The 20,385-nt window shown below is 37.6% G+C and overlaps 1 protein-coding gene across 1 annotated transcript in view; it reads right to left on the reverse strand.

Annotated features, from left to right (window-relative positions):
* BMPR2 (bone morphogenetic protein receptor type 2) overlaps positions 1 to 20,385 on the reverse strand; it is a 156,029-nt gene that overhangs the window by 87,838 nt on the left and 47,806 nt on the right. The gene's annotated exons all lie outside the window — the stretch shown is intronic.

Genomic DNA, 20,385 nt, shown 5'->3' on the forward strand with positions numbered 1-20,385 from the left:
ATCAGAGCACACGGGAGCAGATGAAGGGGGAGGAGGAGACAGTGGAGCACAGCCTGGCCCACCAGGCCCTGAGGATGATGTTCCTGATTAGAGCAGCCAGTCAACAGAGAGAGCAACATGGCTGGCCCCACTATGAGACATAATGCCCCGCAATTACCAATGGCGCTACAGGGGACAGCACTGGAGACACAGTGTGGGAATTGCACCTGACCTGATTCCACCACACTGAGGCAAAGCACTGGGGGAGTGCAGCGGAACAGCAAGGGAATGGAGCGGCAAGGTCCCCAGGGAATGCTGAAAGTGGACTTTGGGGCCAGGGTGTGGTACCCCAACAGACTGGACTGGAAAACGCTCCTAAGGGCCAACAAACGATCCTTGAACTAACTACAAGCTTTTCTTTCTAGAAAAAAAAATTCTCAGGATTCTTTCTCCTCTTTAAATAGTTTTGGTATCCCAATTAAAAAAGAGATCAACAAGGAAAAGGCCCATGTTCAAGATCTCTGAGTAGCACAAATAGTTTTACAAAAATCAGATGTGCATCTATTGAGCATTGCTTCAATGACTAGCATTTTAGTGCTGTCACTGCAGATTTATTAGAAAATAATGCTAATGACTGAACTGCTGAATTATATGATATGCCAATCAGACTACTGGAGGGGGTAATAAAAAGGACATTTTTTAAAAGAAGAAAAAGAAAGACTTTGAACTTACAAAGGGGCCTTAAAAAGTTCCTGGACAAATTGAATTAAAACATGGGTTTTTTCATAAGCTTTTTGAAGCCCTTTCACATGTGGACAAGCCCATGTACATATCTATTCGAATTGTTGGGAGCTATTGAGATGGTTCCAACTCATAGCAACACCACATTACAAAGTAGAGACAGCCCGTATGGTTTTCTTGAATGCAATCTTTACAGAAGCAAACTGTCAGGTCTTTCTATCACAGGATTGTTGGGTAGGTTCAATCGGTAAACTTTTTCATTCAAGTGTTGAACTATTAAAAAAAATTTCTACCTAGGCTGTAAATCTTTATAGAAGACTGTACAACTATACAGAACCAAACTACTGCATCTTTCTCCTACAAAAGGGCTGGTGGTTCCAACTGTTGACCTTTCAGTGAGCAGTAAATATTTAACCACTATACTGCTGAGGCTCCTTTACTATAAACTAAATAAAATAAGTACTGAATTTAAAAGGAAAAGCTATGTCCTAGAGATCACTTATTAGCCAAACAGACACACCTATAAATACTGTATATACTCGTGTATAAGCCGAGTTTTTCAGCACAAAAAATGTGCTGAAAAACTGGTGCTCAGCTTATACACAGGTCAGTGGTACCCCAGCGAGGTGTAACATATCGCGGGTGATTGCTGACACTGCAGGGCTTTGAATGTTTGTTTACTCACATCTAACCCATCAGAGCCGTCCTATGACAGACGGCTCCAATTCACAGAAGCACCCGTAGTGATTCACTTATGCCGGCAGCTGAACTCGTAAGGACTTGTCTGTGGCTGCTTTTCGTCTCTCCCCTCTAGTCTCTGTGTTAATTCACATCCTGCATTTCCCACCCTAGACTTATACTCGAGTCAATCAGTTTTTCTGGCTTCCCAGGTAATAGTTAGGTACCTCAGCGTATACTTGGGTCGGCTTATATTCGCGTATATGCGGTGGTTAAAAAAGAAAAAGCAAATAGTAACACTCCTATGGAGCACAGTGCTCCTAACTAATCACACAAGATCAACAGGGCAGCATTCCCCCCAGAACAAAACTCCCAAATCAAAAAGTTGCAGGACAAAAGGACAAGTGGATAGGAAAACCTAAGAAGGAAGTGGGGAAAGTGTGATTGATTACATTGAGACAATTACATCTGAGGCTTAAAAAACACAATGTGTGTAAACTTTTGACTTGAAAACTAATTTGCTCTGTAAACTTTTATCAAAGTAACAATACACACATGTACAAAAATGAATGCAAACCATGTTTTTAAAAGTCTATTTTACTGGGTTTTCTTTACAGTTGAAATATATCAAAAGGCTGGGGCTGGGTGTAAACTTTTTCGTGTCATTATGCAATTTAGTGATTGGAATCTAAACCTGTTCTTAAAGAAGAAGACAAAGATAGACAAAACCACCTTATTTCCCATATCTGTGTCTGCATTTCCCCTCAAAATAAGCTGAACTGAGAAGTAAAGCAATGAAAGTAAAATTGGAGAGTACTGAGTCGTGTCTTCACCATTCCTCAGTTTTGACTCTAAGGCGCACTCTGGCCTTATTCAAAACACGTCGGTTTGGCTTTTTAGCAGTCCATAGCACGTTCCACATTCTTCTCTAGCACCACAGTTCAAATGCAATGACTCTTCTTCAGTCTGCTTTATTCAATGCCAAAGTTATATTTTTAATGCCCAAGTTTTACATGCATATAAGGCACTGGAAATACCATGGGAAAAAAAAGGAAATTAAAAAGAAAAAATACCATGGCTTGGGTCAGGTTTTAAGTATGGCCAGAGTGCTCCTTGGGAGTAAGGATGGCAATACTTGTCTCACACAATTTAGACATGTTGTCAGGAGAGACCAGTCTCTGGATAAGGGCAGTTTGGTAAAGTAGGGAGGTAGCGAAGAAGAGGAAGGCCATCCAGGAGAGGGACTGATACAGTGACTGCAACAATGAGCTCAAGGAAGATGATGACTGTGAGGATGATACAGGAGGAGGCAATATTTCTTTCTGTTGTGCACAAGGTCACTATGGGTTGGGACCTACCAGGAGGCACCTAACAACAACAACAAACAGATAAAGACATCCTTGCAATGATTAGCCTTTAAAGAGAGATGCAAATAAAACTACAGTGTGATGCCATCTCACACATGCAAACATGATGCTGATCTAAACAACAGAAAACTAAGGCAAGTGAGGTTGTGAGAAGACTTGAACTACTAAATGGGGGGGACTTCAAAACGTTCATGGAAAAATAGAAATGAAATTTAACAATTTTTCTACACACTTTTTAAAGCCCTTTCATACACAGCTGGATGGGACTGTGTAATATTGTAAATCCTATAGAAATAATACAGTGCTTTCTCAAAAAGCTAGACACAGAAATACTTTACAATCCAGCATTTCTAGTTAGGTATATATCCCAGAAATATAAGTACAGGAACACAAAGATATGCACACATCCATGTACATGGCAATGTTATTCACAGTATCAACAAGGTGGACACAACCTAAATATTTAAATGTCCATCAAATGTGGATGGATAAATTGTGGTACATACACCCAGCGGAACACTAGGAAACAAAAACCTCACAGCCATGCAGTCAATGCTAACTCACAGTGACCCTGTAAGACAGAGTAGAACTGCCTCTTGAGTTTGAGAGATTAACTTCTCACAGGAGTAGAAAGCCTCCTCTTTTTCTTGCAGAGTGGCTAGTGGTTTCAAACTGCTGCCCTTGTGATCAGCTGCCCAACACTTAACCGACTACACACCATCAGGGTTCCCTCAATGGATATTACACAATGATAAAGAACACGGATACACCTACAAAATACTTTACAGCATGAGTGACTTTCAAGGATATTATGTGGACTGTATAAGTGAAACACAAATGGATAAATACTGAAGGAGACAATTTTTATAACAAGAGCAAGGATAGATGAAGCAATAAGACTCAGAAGTCTTATTTAAAAAATCACCAACTACATATATGTTCATATAACAGTTTATATTTTTAAGCAAAATATGTAAGGGTACAAAATTTTAAAAACTAAAAAAAAAAACTCAAAGAAACACCAAAGTTTGAAAAACTGTACCCTTCAGTTATTTTTTTTTTTAAATAGTAATCATGTTCAACTGTGATCAGCATGACTGACAGTTCAAAACCACCAGCAGCACCTCAGGAGAAAGGCTGGTCTTTCGACTCCCATAAACAGTTAGTCTTAGAAACCCACTGGGGTTGCTATGAGTCTGCATTACTTAATGGCAGCAACTTATGGGTGGAGTTTGGGTTTTTTTTTGGGGGGGGGTGAGTTTTTTATCTTATTTCCTAAAGTTATTAATGAATTACGTGAATAATTAATTTTATCCCTAGAAAGACTTAGAATAGCAATTTCCAACCTACTAGGCTTCAAGCAAGTGTATGCCCAGCATTGCTACAAATGTCTACAAGTACACCTGTTCATAAATATAAATACCAACAGTCACTTTGTTTTGTACACATATGCCATTGTGAATGACACAATGCCACTTTAACATATTAGTAAATTCAGGAACTATAAAAATCGCTCTTTAATTTTTAAATATATAATACTTTTATACCTATTTTAAAAACAAGAAAGATATGCAGTGAAAAGTTTCACTCCTACTCATTTCCATTTGCATATCTAAAAGTTCCCTCATCTTGCCTCAGGAAACCACTATTCTTATTTAGGCATCCTTCCAAAATTTATCATTAGATATTTTCTAAATCAACAGATTCTCATAGGCACATGCTATAAAATTTTCTGTTAAAAAGGACTTACTATTCTTTAGTTTTTTGAAGAATGACCCAAATTGTAGCCAAATACATTACAGAGAACCTGCAAGTAACCATTCATTCCCAGCACTAAATGTCACTGCCAATGAGTTCATTCTAACTCCTAGTGACCCCACAGGACAGAGTGGAACTGCCCCTGGGCTTCCCAGGCTGTAACTGTGGGAGTAGAAAGTCTATCTTTCTTCCACAATGGAGCTGGTGGTTTTCAAATTGCTCACTCCACAGCAGCCCCCTGTACCACCAGGGTTTCCTTAAAGAACATAAGGGTCCTGAGTAACTACAAGTGGCTTCAGAACTAAGGTGAACCAGGGTTTAAATCCTAATTCTCCCACTGACCTGAGTTTCTTAATTTGTAAAAAGTAAATTCCTAAAGGGCAGCTGTGAGGATGAAATAAGGTGATATTTACCTAAAGCAATTAGCACAGTCTCCCTGACAATATGTCCAAAGTACATGAGACAAAGTCTCACCATCCTTGCCTCTAAGGAACACTCTGGCCATACATCTTCCAAGACAGATCAATTTGTCATTTTAGCAATTCATGGTCCTTTCAATACTCTTCTCTACCACCACAATTCAAATGCAACAATTCTTCTTCAGTCTTCTTCGTGTCCAACTTTCACATACATATAAGGCAACTGAAAATACCATGGCCTGGGTCAGATGCACCTTAGTATTCCAGGTAATATCTACAACAACGAGGTCATGTGCAGCAAATTTATTCTTGCTTTTCAATACTCTAAAGAGGTCTTGTGCAGCAGATTTACCTAAAGTAACTCGTCTTTTGATTCCATAATTACATTTCTTCCCATATTCTGCTCACTTACTATTTGTTACAAGTCTGGCTTATTCAATAGTAGTAAGGTACCTGAGAGCAGGATGAGTTCTTGGATCACCACTGTATCTTCAGCCCATGGCACTTATTTCTGGCACTCAATAAATGTTTGTTGAATAAATGAATTAGTTATTTCCCTAATTTTTAACAATGACAAAAAGTAATCCAGGACCAATAAACCCCTTAGGACCAATGATGAGAACAGCAATTCCAGGAAGGTAAGGGGAAAGTGGGGGGGAGAAAGGGGAAACTGATGACAATGATCTACATATAATCCCCTCTCAGGGAGATGGACAACAGAAAAGTGGGTGCAGGGAGACATCAATCAGTGTAATACATGAAAAAAATTAATTAATTATCAAGGGTTAATGAGGGAGGGAGGATGGCAGAGGGAGGGAAAACAATGAGAAGCTGATACCAAGGGTTCAAGTAGAAAAATCTTTTGAAAATGGTGATGGCAACATATGTACAAATGTGTTTGACACAATGGATGTATTTATGGATTGTGATAAGAGCTGTACAAGCATGAAATAAAATGATTTTTTATCAATAAAAAAAGACAAAAACTATAACGTCAAAAAGTGAACTCGCTGCTGTAGTCTATGCTGAAGCATAGCAACACTAGAAACTTCTTCCCCAATGAAAAGGCAGAGCACACCAGGCATGAAAACATTATTTCCAAAAACTAACATAACAATGCTTTCCTTGCAATAGTAAAACCGTCCATATTTGTGAATGGATCACCACAGTTTACTATTATGTAAGTAATCAAATAATGCTCATAAGTAGAAGGAATCAATCACTGTTACATGCAACACAATCATACGGATTTATCTAAAATGCATTGTGATCAATGAAAGATGCCATACAAAAGAGTATACACTATAAGATACATTTACATAAGATACTACAAAATGCAAAATAATGTACACCAGATTCATGATGACCTGATACTAGTGGGAGGGATAGACAGACTGCAAAGGGGTACAAAAAGCTCTTAGGGGTGATGAAAATATTCTACACACTGCTTGGGGGAGTTGAGGGTGTTCTCACAGACAATACAATTAGCACACTTCAAATTGTAGTTTATGTGGTATTTATACCTCAGATAAGTTTATATTTTAAAAAGCAGAATACTGCATATAGATGAACAAGACCAGGACAATAGAGTAGTCAATGAAATTTAATTTTTAATTTATTTTCATTTTTGAAATTTAATTTTTATGCATGCTGCAAACAGATGCTATGAGGAAATATTTTGTTTAATCACAGAATCTGTGTAAACTTTTAAAAAGTCAGTTCGGTGTATGAATTAAGAATATAAATTTCCCTTGAGTATTATGAGAATTTTTTTAAAAGATCATTTTATTGGGGGCTCTTATAACACTCCATACATCAATTGCAACAAACATATTTGTCCACATGTTGCCATCATTATTTTCTAAACATCTACTTTCTATTTGCATCCTTGGTATCAGCTCCTCTTTTTACCCTCCTCCATACTGCCCATCTTGAAGCCAATTGTTGCAGCCATGGTGTCAATCCATCTCCTTCGAGGGCCCTATCACGATAATTTGTTTTAAGACTTTTACTGCCACAAACCAAGAGTCACATAACACCCATTTTTCAGTAGTTGTAATATATTTATCTATACTGGAGAAGGCTTAAATGCCTTTATCTTTACCCTGGAATGAAGTTCAGGGACTTATTCTGGGTATTCTTGTGTGTTTGGTTTCTGTTTATCTAAATGTCAAAATAAGCTATCTAAAGTAAATACCATGGAAACCTTGCAGTAACGGGGCAAATAACTGAATGACCAAAGCAACAGTATCCATTTCCCAGAACACTAACTTCCAGGACAAATAAAACTGGATTTCAGAGGATCACTACAATTCAGACATAAAATAGTGTGTTTTAGTCTACAGAAATATCCCTATTTTAAAAAAATGTCCCTATAGAAGTTGAAATGAACTTAAATTTCTAAAGTCAATGAATCAAGTAAATAAGTTTATTACTTTTACAATGTTATTGGTATAAATCCTATTGTAAAGCAAATAATATTTTCAAAATTGAATAAACACTTTCCAAAAAATTAGTTATTCTAAGATTTACATATATCTATATCTAATTCAGTGGTTCTCAACCTTCTTAAAGCCACGACCCTTTAATACATTTCCTCATGTTGTGGTGACCCCCCCCCACCATAACATTATTTTCGTTGCTACTTCATAACTGTAATTTTGTTACTGTTATGAATCAGGTAACCCTTGTGAAAGGGTCGTTCGACCCGCAGGTTGAGAATCGCTAATCTAGTTTTTAAGAGATTTAATTGTCATTCTGAAGTATTTAACTTCCAAGAGTGAGCAGGATGGGAAGATCAAAATTATATAAGGTATCACTTGAGAATATTCCCTAAACTGATGCTATGTCCCTGAGACTACCTTAGGGTTGGTGATTAGCACTCCAGTGTCTGACCTTCATCAGTAGTTCTTCAAATATCTTCATTTTCAGCAAGTAAAGTTCTGTCACCTGCACATCATAGGTTATAATGAGTCTGTTCATAGAGTATTTGCTTAACATAAAGGCTAAACAAGAGTGGTAAAAAGATATAACCCTGTGTCCGGGTAGACTACAAAAACAAATCCAGGATGACTCAGATATGTATAGAAAATAACTTTATATCAAACAGTAATTGTACAATGAGAAAACATCCCAGCCCCGTCCAGATCAAGACCATAAGTCCACTATTAGCCCATATGTCCCGATACCAGTCTATAAATTTATCTTCAGACCCGCGCAACGCATGCAATGTCACTGAATGCAGGAAGATCACAGGCCAGTGGGTGGAAAGTCTTGTGGATCCAATGGAGGTGGTAGCATTTCAGTGCTGGCGTGGGTTTCCATGTGGTTTCTACAGCTCCAAGGCTCTGGCTCCATCAGTGTAGCTCCGTGTGGCTTGTCAACAGGCATGTGTCACAGAATATGTATCTGTCCTCTAGTGTGCTATTTATCTCCTTCACGCCTCCATATGAAGTCATCAAGCTGTGACTTGATTGACAGGCTAGACTCCACTCCTTCACAAGGTGACAGGCTACACCCTGCCACACACCTCTTCCAATTTTAAACTACATAGTACTCTCTTGTTCAGTTCAATGAATCATATCAGGTCCCACATGAGCACTATTAAGTATGCTAGAATTTCCATTCTTCATATTATCCATAATGTTATAATCCACATGTGTAGATAGTCAATGCAGATCATATGTCTGTTATTCTCTGCTTTTAGCCAAGATTCATCTGACATAAGCAATTATATCTCCTGTTCTATATTACTATTCAAATCCAGCTTGAACTTCTGACAGTACCTTGTCAGTGTAAAGCTACAGTCAATTTTTCATAGTCTTTAGTAAAACTTTATTAATATACTATTTGGTTGTGTGGTAGTTATTTGTATTGTGTGATAATTTACTTAAACATTATACTGGATCACTATCTTGGAAATGAATTAATATGGTTCTCTTCCCGTTTCAAGTTGGCCAAGTAGTTGTCTTCCAAATTTCTTGACACAGATGGATGATGTGTCTCTTTATTATATCTAATTGTTGAAGATTCTAAATTGGTATTCCATCAATTCCTGGAGCCTGCTTTTCACCACTTTACACTATGTTGGTTTACAAGAGATTTCATAGGAATTCTCTACTTTCAGATAGTGGGAAAATGTTTTTCTTCACCTTTGTTTTTTGGTTTGTTTTTGAGTTTTCATTATTATTGCCTATTGTTATCAATATCCCTAAAAATCTGATCATCCTTGGGGGGTGGGAAAGTACCAAAGGTACTTACAATTATCTGTTCTGTGGGGTTTTGTTGTATTTCAATACACCTGTTATAAAAAAGAATATAATATGTACATGTGAATCAATAAATATTTTAGTTAAATAATACACAGGGGGGTTGAAAAGTTCATGAAAAATGGGATAAAAAGATGATAGAATTATCCCATAAACTTTTTGAAGCTCCTTCATATAATAAGTCAAAATGTATTTGAGTGCAAAAACAAAAAATATCAGAAGAAATAAAAGTAATTAAGGTGAAATTCCTGAAAGGGAATAACTTTAATGCTTTTGAAGGAAGCGCAAAAAGAGATGCTAATTGACTGAAAAGAATTTTTCCCTTGATGGGATATTTTTAAAATGGATATAACAAGCTGCGTGAAGCAAAATTCCTACTGCAAGACAAAATATTTTTAAAGTCTAGTTAAGAATTCTATAAACATGTTTCTTATAAACCTGCCAACTTTAAACAAAGCCAAATCAGGTTGAGGTTACTTCCAATATAAATAGAAAAAATGTATACAAAGAATGCATCATTTTCTAAGAACAAGTCCATATATACGTTAAAATGGTAAAATATTAGTTGGAAAGACCCAGAAAACAACTTTATCCATTAAAAAAGAGAAGCTCATCCTACATTTAACCTCTCTGACAAATGGCTTTTGTAAGGAGCTCTGCAAAGGAAATGCTGTATACAATGTTGCACAGCACCAAACTAGAAGCAAATGAGATGTCTTTCTCAAGATAGTTGATTAATCATAAAAATGGTTATTTTATCAGTAACCCTTGGCCTTATAACACATCACTCTATCAGTGACATGTCATAAGTTGACCGAGAAAAGTGGAAGAAATGCATCTTTAAGCCGTGATTTAGGACACACATTCATACACGGATAAGTGAAACAGCACAACGCTCACAGTTTCTTTTTTGTTGCAGTGGTGCTTGTTTTAATGCTAGTCACAGTGCACCCATTGAAAAATACTAATGTGCAAACTGAGGAGGCATAAACTCCTCAGACCTCAGTGGGTAAATATTGTATCTCTGAACAAGAAAAACAGGTGTAAATATGGACCTCTTAGTGCTCCCAAGCCAGTGGATAGGGTAATTATAAACTATCTTGCAGTTACTCTCTTTTCTTGTAGCTGCGCTTTTGATCAAATCAAAATTGACTTCTATAACTTTGAATCATTCTAAAGAACTTTATGTGAGAGGTGTGGAGGTGATCTTCTGTTTCCTATAAACATGTCTCCACACACATATATAATACATATTTCTTAGTACTAATACTTTTTTCTATTAATTTGTGCCTATCTACTATCTTACAATCATATAGCTATGAAATTCTATGTAGCCAAGTCTGCAAATATTCTTAAATAGGAGTGCAAACCAATATTCACTTAGGAAACACACTCATTTATAAATAATTTCCTATAGTTATATTCTTTCTCTTAATTTGTATCACATTCTCTCTATTCCAATTATTACTTTGGGGGGAGGCACGGATAGAAAATTTCAGTATCTGCTAAATATCAAGTATCCCTTTCAACAGGAGGGTACAGGGGATGAGGAGAGTCACTGGTCAACATCAACAACTGAACATGTCAAGACACTTCCTTTAGGCTCAGCCCTAGGACCTAGACCTAAAAACCTCAGTACATAAGGTAATGAATAGCCTTAAGGAACTGATTAGCAAGGGCAATGTTACCACATATTTGATCTTCCTTTCAACAGCTGCTTGCTAGCCTTTACTGTCACAATTACTAGAATTATATAGACTCTGCCTTTTATGTATTGAGGCTTAGTCTTCATCTTAGGGCTGCCTAAGAGAAATGCCACAAATGGGTGGCTATAAAGAACAGAATTTTATTTTTTCATGGTTTCAGAGGGGAAAAAGTTCAGCGGCTCAGTCATGTTAATTCCTTCTGTGTCCTCTCACGCCTAGTTTCTGTTGATTATTGGTAATCTGGGGTGTTCTTTTATTTGCACAGGGTCCTCACATGGTGTTTTTCATTCCCAGTGTGTGTCTCTATGCTTATTCTTTTTATATAAAGTAGATATGACTGGCTTTAGGACCTAACTCAGCATTAACTTAACAAAAGAAAAGCAAGTTTCCAAACACATCACATACATTTTTCTGTGGGAAATACCCACAGCTTTCATCTTTTTAATTTTTTTTTTAACAGATGGGTATTGGATCTCTGCTACAGCCCCCTCGTTCTCAACAATGTTTTTGTTTGTTATGTGTCTGCTGATGCCTTTTACTGGGTCCCTATGACTCCTCATGATCACACTGGCACTGTGCTTCTATGTGAATTTGTTGCTTCACTGCTGAATGGCGGCTTGTGCAACTTCAAGCCTTTAAAACCCTAGATGCTGTATCTTTTAATAGTCAGGCACCATCTGCCCTCTTTACTAGGTTTGCTATGCCCCTTTTGTCTTCAGTAATTGTGTCAGGAGGGTGAACACCTCAGACTGCCAATTGGTTAGAACAGTGTTCTTGTATTGAGGGTGGGTATGAGCAGAGGCCCAAACTTCATCCCCCACCTCAGTGTATTGCTGTATAAATATATGTACATGGGAAATACCTCTATTTTTGTGGTTTATGTATTTACATGTATATACTGCTATGTTTATATTTCTATCCATTGCTTTGCTTCCTTGGCCTGTCCTCTGTTTCTTTTTACCTTTCTCCTGCCCCACTGTCACTTTCCCCTTATTCCCGTCTCTTGGTACCTCCTCTGAGCTAGTTTGCTGTTGCTCCAACACACCGCCCACACACAACTTGTATATTAAAGGAGACAATCCAGAGTTATGGCAGGAAACAAAGAACTCTGGTGAATACCTCTTACCTTGTACCAAATCTGTCTTCCATCCAGCAACTACATTATTTCTTCAAGAAAAAGAGCCCAAGCTTCTGTTGTTGTGCGCCATTAAGTCCACTGTAGCTCATGGCAACCCAGTAGGACAGGGTAGACATGCCCCATACAGGTTCCTAAGCTGTAATCTTTACATGAGCAGACCACCAAGCCTTTTCTCACATGGAGTGGCTGGTGAATTGAAACCATCCTTTTGATTCACATTTGAGTACTTTAACCATTATGCTACCAACCAGGACTCCTTCCAAAGCTTCTATACAATTAAAATCATTGCCATTTCTGAAGAGATTTACTAAGTACAGAATATAACATTCACAAATTTCTCTAAGAAACAAATAAGTGAAAGGCATCAACTCAAGCTATAGAGTATTAATCTAAAATATGAGTGTACATGAAGAAAACCATTGCATAGTACACCAACTGAATAGGTGTCTGGCTTGCCTTGATGGTGCTTTAAGATTTCAGAAAAATGCAGAAACATTACTAGACTTGGAAAGAACACCAATTTATTCAAAAGTTGATAACAAAATAATTCAGTTGTCTCCAATCCTGTTGAGCTTCTTCACCATCATGAAAAATTATATGAATTACTTCCAAACACAATCACTGAAGACAAAGAGGGTGCATAAGCAAATGTGAAGAAAGCTGATGGTGCCAGGTTATCAAAAGATATAGCATCTGGGGTCTTAAAAACTTGAAGGTAAACAAGTAGCCATCTAGCTGAGAAGCAACAAAGCCAACATGGAAGACGCACACCAGCCTGTGTGATCATGAGGTGTCAAAGGGATGAGGTATCAGGCATCAAAGAACAAAAAATCATATCATTGTGAATGAAGGGGAGTGTGGAGTGGGGACCCAAAGCCCATCTGTAGGCAACTGGACATCCTCTTACAGAAGGGATGCAGAGAGCAGATGAGCTAGTCAGGGTGCAGTGTAGCAACGATGAAACATACAACTTTCCTCTAGTTCCTAAATGCTTCCTCCCCACCACTATCATAATCCCAATTCTACCTTACAAATCTGGCTAGACCAGAAGATGTACACTGGTACAGATAGGAACTGGAAACACAGGGAATCCAGGACAGATGAACCCCTCAGGACCAGTGGTGAGAGTGGCGATACTGGGAGGGTGGACAGAACGTTGGGTAGAAAGGGGGAACCGATCACAAGGATCTATATATAACTTCCTCCCTGGGTGACGGACAACAGAAAAGTGGGTGAAGGGAGACGTCGGACATGACAAAATAATAATAATTCATAAATTATCAAGGGTTCTTGAGGGAGGGGTTGCGGGGAGGGAGGGTAAAAAGGAGGAGTTGATACCAAGGGCTCAAGTAGAGAGCAAATATTTTTAGAATGATGATGGCAACAAATGTACAAATGTGCTTGACACAATGGATGTATGTGTGAATTGTGATGAGTTGCACGAGTCCCTAATAAAATGATTAAAAAAAAAAATTACATGACTTACCATTTATGTACTACAATGCTCATCCAGTTTATTTCTATGTCAATTAGGTATCCACGTGTGTTTGCCTGCCAGAAGTGCCCCAGAAAGGTTTATGCTGCTATACAGTGATTTCTATCCCTAACCGAAGCACATCCAAAACCCTTTAAGAAAGGGAAGCCAGCTACACCTTCCTAAAAGGTTTTGCATACATGAATATTGAGGTTTTTTGGTTTTTTTTAGCCTCCTTCCCCAACCCCCCCCCTTTTTTTTGATAGGAGGAGAGGATGTATTGTCAGGGGAAACAACACAAGGAGGGGGGCCGAAGCGCCGCGCCCGCCGACGCCGATCGTACAGTACCTTGCACTTCACATCTCCCACTCCCGCACCCAGCCCTGCGCGCACCTTCCAGGCTGGAACCCCAGCCCAGGCCCCGCGCAAGCACCGAGTTTTTTTTTTAAACTCTTTAAGAGTACCTAATCTGTTTCCAAGTGGAAGCTTATCAACACATCTAAAATGTAAACAAATTGCGATCCCACAAAACTTCTTAAAATAAATTTTTAGCCTAATTTTCTGGACCTGGTTCTTTACTTCTAGCTTACGTTAAATGTCCCCTAAGACGCTAATATTAATAACCATACATTTCTTCTTGGCTTCTGACTTATTTTTCTTTTTAAAATCATTTTACTGGGAGCTCGTACAACTCATCACAATCTATACATCCATCCATTGTGTCAAGCACATTTGTACATTTGTTGCCATCATCATTCTAAAAACATTTGCTGTCTACTGAGCATCAGCTCCTCATTTTCCTCTTGCTCACAAACACTTGATAATTTATAAATTATTTTGTCATGTCTTATACTGTCCGACATCTTCCTTCACCCACTTTTCTATTGTCCAGCCCCCAGGGAAGGGGCTATATGTAGATCTTTGTGATCGGTTCTCCCTTTCTACCCTACTTTCCTTCCATCTTCCTGGTATCACTACTATCATTATTGGTCTTGAGGGATTCGTCTGTCCTGGATTCCCTGTTTTCCAGTTCTTATCTGTACCAGTGTACAGCCTCTGGTCTAGCTAGATTTTGAAGGTAGAAATGGGATCATGATAGTGTGGCGGAGGAAGTATTAAAGAATTAGAGGAAAGTTGTATGTTTCATCATTGCTATACTGCACCCAAACTGACTCGTCTCTTCCCCGCAACCTTTCTGTAAGGAGAGCTGACCTGATGTTCTAATCCTGGTTTTCTCATTTCTCTGTCTAGTTCTTACGAAGGTTCCTCTACTTCATGAGTTTCTACAGTTTTAGTAATATCCAAGGTTGCATCCTGAATTCTTTAGGTCACCCTGCACTACATCTCTAGAACAATTCTATGGTTTTAAAAAATCTACTGTTCATGAATGACTTGCAAATCACTGGATCATTTTCCTAGTATATAAAATTTTCTAAACATTCTAGGAACACTCATGGCAAAGTTGTTAAAGCAGTCAACTGCTAATCGGAAAGTTAGTGTTTGGAGCTCTGTGGCAGAAAGAAGTAGGAGTCACCTATCAAGATTTATAGCCTTTGAAATGCTTTGGGTTATATACTCTGTCCTATAGGATGCCTTTCCATTGGAATTCACTTGAGGGCAATGGGTTTTCTAGACATTTTAACTTGCTAGGAGGGTGAAGGTAGGAGTAGTGATATTATAGTATAAAGGTCAAAAGCACAGACTGTATAGAGTCAGATTGTATGAACTTAAATCTAGCACCACATTTACTAACTTGCAGCCTGCTCATTTCAGCAATTCATATTTGTAAAAGCCAAACTTAAGTCAAATATACAATCTAAAATTATTATATTCTACCTCTCACCAATCTCTTAACTGTGTTCTGAAATTTTCATCTCCTTGCACCTTTATCAATAGATGTACATATCATCTACTTCTTGTGACTTCAACTCTTCCATCTAATGTTTTTTAAAAGAAAAATTATATTATTAATAGCTCTAAAGAACCAGTAAAGATTTAGACCTAGGCCACGCCTGCCTCCAAATTTGGTATAACAGAGACAGTTGCTACCTTACCAACTGGCAGAGAACTACATAAATTTCAGCCTTTCATGACTCCACAATAGGCACAGGTCAAATCTCATTGGAGCAAAGCAGTTTGAACACAGTGGAGAATCATTTTCAACATTTTAGTTTACAAATAACATCTCTGTTATCTTTGTTATGTTGGTTATATGTTTTTAATTATGCTAAAATTTTGCAAAGCAAAGGCCAACAGTAATCTTTAAGTAGTTTAACTTAAATATTTTAAGATTTAGAATGTGAGGCACAGAAGAGATGTTTACATCTGTACATAGATAACACCTAGCCTAGGGTGAGTTTAGATTTAAATTATTAAGTCATAAGATGCTATAAGTAAAGAATAAGAAAGACCATGATTTTACTCAGTATTTACACTAATGCAAGGTTATAGATATCTTGGGCTAATTATTTGTTGCTTTTTGGTAGGATGTCTAACTGCATCACTGGCTTCTGTCAAGCAGATGCCAAGAGTATCCTCAAGTTGTTACCACCAAAATCTGTCTCCAGGTGATGTCATTGTTGCCTGGGGGTAAAGTCACTTCTGGTTAAGTACCACTGGGCTAATAGAATAAAACATCACGATAAAGAACAATCTAAAAATAACCAGTAATATATAAGCAATTATTAGGTTTTGAAAAATGATTAATTTTCTAATTATATGTGAATATGCACACTTTGTTATTTGCTAATTAACAATATTTTAAGCCAATGTTTCCCGAAGTGGGTGATAGCGTCCAGAGGAGCTGCTAATACCTCACATTTTACTCTCGATTATGGCCTATAGATAGTACAAAAGTGTAACTGCCAGGGGCACGGAGTAACTGGGAGGTAGGCCAAGTAAGTGTGGGAGCCTATGTTTCACACTATAAAATGAAAGCAAATTCTAAATTCTTTTCCTTATGACAAGAAAGCAACTAATATTTATCATTTAAAAGTATACTGCATTATATATAGTATACTAGTTATTTTGTAATTTTCAATGACAAAAACCCTGCAGTGATATAGATAGATAGATAGATAGATAGATAGATAGATAGATAGATAGATAGATAGATAGATAGATAGATTTTACATATATGAGGGGGCTTCAAAAAGTTTATGAAAAAAATCTAATTTTATTTCCCCAAACTTTTTAAAGTCTCTATCATACTGTTTTGGTGCTCTGGTGGCATACTGATTGTGCTTGGGCTGCTAACCACAAGACCAACATTTTTAAACTTATGCAGAATAATATAAAATGGATCCTTCTGGAAGTATGAAAGACTCTGTTAATAGTGGTTGACTTGACACAAGAAGATAGAAAACTAGAAATAAAGAATAGAAAAGAAGCATGTTTCAAGGTATATCTTTTTGCACTGTTGAATTTAATAAATGATTTACTTTGACTTAAAAACATACAGAAATAATTTAACCCATATATAAATTCATAATTTTACAGATTAGAAGCTGAGATTTAGAGAAGTTCAAGTCAATTGGACAAGGTTGCTGAAAAGTATATATAAACAAAATGTATACTTCTTTAAGGATTCATTGACATCGGCAGAATACCCTGAAGGCAATCCTATTGTTCTATTTTTAATATCTTACAGAGAAAATAAATCTAGTATTCTAATGCATTTATATTCATATCATGCGAAAGGCACACTATTTTGTACACAATGATACAATAAAACCTACACAATGTGTTACACAACCAGCAAAGGAGTGTTAATGAATACCAAAGAATTGAACTGCAACATTTTAGTTACCACAGTCTTAAAGCAGTAACATATTTTGGCATATTGAAGCATCATAACTGGGAAATTTATGTTAGTCTACTCTTTAATCATGAAAATCCCAGTTATTCTTTATAGTTTTTAATTTAACAATTGTTAAGTTCTTAAAACGTGACTTAAACTGGTCAAGTTGCTAATATTATAAAGTGTTTTGAACACAAGTATTTATTGTCACTGTCAAAGAACCGATCCATTTGTCCAGTTGAGTAAAAAGAATGGATCAAATTGGTTCATCACTAAAATCAATCAGCATTAGACACCTATATAACTTAAATATACACCGCGTATACTCGAATATAAGCTGACCCGAGTATAAGCCAAGGTACCTAATTATTACCTGGGAAACCAGAAAAATTGATTGACTCGAGTATAAGTCTAGGGTGGGAAATGCAAGATGTGAATTAACACAGAGACCAGAGGGGAGAGACGAAGCGCAGCCACAGACACATCCTTCCGAGTTCAGCTGCCAGCATAAGTGAATCACTACAGGTGCTTCTGTGAATTGGAACCGTCCACGTCATAGGACGTATCTGATTGGTTAGATGTGATTAAACAAACATTCAAAGCCCTGCAGTGTCAGAGGGGCTTTGAATGAACAGCAGAAAAACGGCAATCACCCACGATATGTTACACCTCGCTGGGGTACCACTGACCTGTGTATAAGCTGAGTACCAGTTTTTCAGCACATTTTTTGTGCTGAAAAACTCAGCTTATACACGAGTATATGCGGTAGTATAAAATCTTAGTCCATAATGCAACTGAATTAGCTCTTTCAATAATTCTTTAAAACCCAGATACTCAAAGTCAGAGAAATAGAAAACCAAAACAAGAGCTGTAAGAGGCCCAATAAAATGATTACATAAATGAATGAATGAATAAAAAGAAACCAAACCACCTCTATTCTCAAGAAATATACTCTAATGTCAATGGTATCACGTACACAGTGAATTATACATAAAAGGAATTTAACAATTGTTTCAACAACTATGGAATACCGGCTATGCTAGACACTATAACCAGACACTAAAACCCAAAACCCAAACTCAAATGCCATCGGGTCAATGCTGACTCATGGAGACCCTATCAGACAGGGTGAGACTACCTCCATGAGTTTCCAAGACTGCTAACTCTGTAAAGTAGGAGAAAACCCTGTTTTTCTCCTGCGCAGCAGCTGGTGGTGGTTTTGAACTAATCATCTTGCAGTTAGCGGCCAAACGTGTATATTAGAGTTTTAAAAATGCTTATCAAAAAAAATGCTTATCATGAGTTTATGGAGGAGCAGGGGAATCTGCCCTCAAGGATCCCATTGTCTAATAGATGAGAGAAAAGAAGTACAATATAGTATGTGCTAATGTGCTAAAGAAAATTTAAGACACCACCCCCATCTCTCTAGTGAATGTAAAGGACTGTTAAGAAACATCAACATCACAGAGATGTAGAGCTGAATAGCAATAGATAAGAACTCCTAAGGCAAGCCAGGCTAGAAGGAAATTCCAAGCAAGGAGAATATCATAGGCAAAAGCTTGGAGAGAACACATCAAGTTCCACTAACCATAAATAGTTCAGTCTTGTTGGAATGTGGGGTGTAGAGGGGAGTAGTAGGAAATGATGCTGAAAATGTAAGCAGGAACCAGATGATGAATGTGCCATGATAAGGAGTATGAACTTCTTCTGTAGGCCACAGGGAACTACTGAGGAATTTTAAACAGGAGAGTAAAATGAACAGATTTGTATTTTAGAAAAGTACTCTGGCAGACTCTGAACAAAAGATTGGGGAAGGGAGAGAAGGGAGGCATTGTACCAGTTAGAGAACTATTGCAATGATTCAGAGATCAGAGAGAAACAAAAGAAGAGGGAAATAAAAAGAAACTGAATTATATGCATGATTAGCACAGGTCTTGAAGTCAAAATTAAAAATTGAATATATAACCTTGCACAAGTTGGTTAACCTCTTTGAACTTTAGTTCCGTCACTTCCCTCATCTGTAAACACCCCTCCCCTCCAGGGTTACTATAAACATTATAGAAAATAATTCCTATATGCTATATATGTTGGAGTTGTTTCTAGATGTTTGTGCCCTTCTCTGAGAAATGAAAACATTAACTTGGTATTTAGTTGGATGCTCTTGTGGGCAAAAGCCCTGGAGTAAAGGAAGTAATCAATCATAGACAAAGATCATCCTCCCGTCTGTGGTCAAAGCAATGCGGTTTTACAAAATAGTGTCCACCCTGAGGACAATATTCCTGCGGAGAGCAGCCAATGCACAGAGAGGACCATAGGGCCGCTCCTCCACGAGACAAGATGTCCCTCACTGACACATAGTGCTACAGGGGACAACATTGGAGGCATGGTGCGGGAATTTTGCCCGGTCTGACCCCATCACAACAGGGCAAAATGCTAAAGGCATGCAACAAAGCAGCAAGGGGAGCATAGCAATGAAGTCCCCGGGGAATACCAAAAATAGACTTTGGGACCAGGGCGTGACATCCCATCAGACTTGACTGGAAAACACTCCTAAAGGTAAACAAACAGAGCTGGGACTTTTCTTTTTTGTTTATGGCTTTTTGTTGTTGTTGTTTTGTTTTCTTTTGTTGTTTTGTTTTTCTCTGTCTTGTTTTTGTGCTTACTATTGTCTCAGCATGTCTATCTAGATAAAGATAGGCAGGACAAACAATCTAGAGAAGAAAACAACGGACGAAAGTTGGTGGGGACATAGGAGAGGGGGAAACGAGGAAAAGGAAGAGGGTGTTAATAAAGTGACAAGGGAACAACAAGTGATCTAAAATTGATGGCGAGGAGGATGTAGGAGTCTGGTAGGGCTTGATCAAAGGCAATGTAGTCAAAAGGAATTACTAAAACCCGAATGAGGACTGAACATGATAGTGGGACAAGAGGAAAGTAAGAGGAAATAGAGAATAGAACTAGGAGGCAAAGGACATTTTAGAGATCTAAATACAGTGGTATACATATGTAAATATATTTTTATATAATTATAGGAAAATAGTATTAAAGTAGCAGATGG

Source organism: Tenrec ecaudatus, chromosome 13, assembly GCF_050624435.1.
Source record: "Tenrec ecaudatus isolate mTenEca1 chromosome 13, mTenEca1.hap1, whole genome shotgun sequence".
NCBI classification, from domain to species: Eukaryota; Metazoa; Chordata; class Mammalia; order Afrosoricida; family Tenrecidae; genus Tenrec; species Tenrec ecaudatus.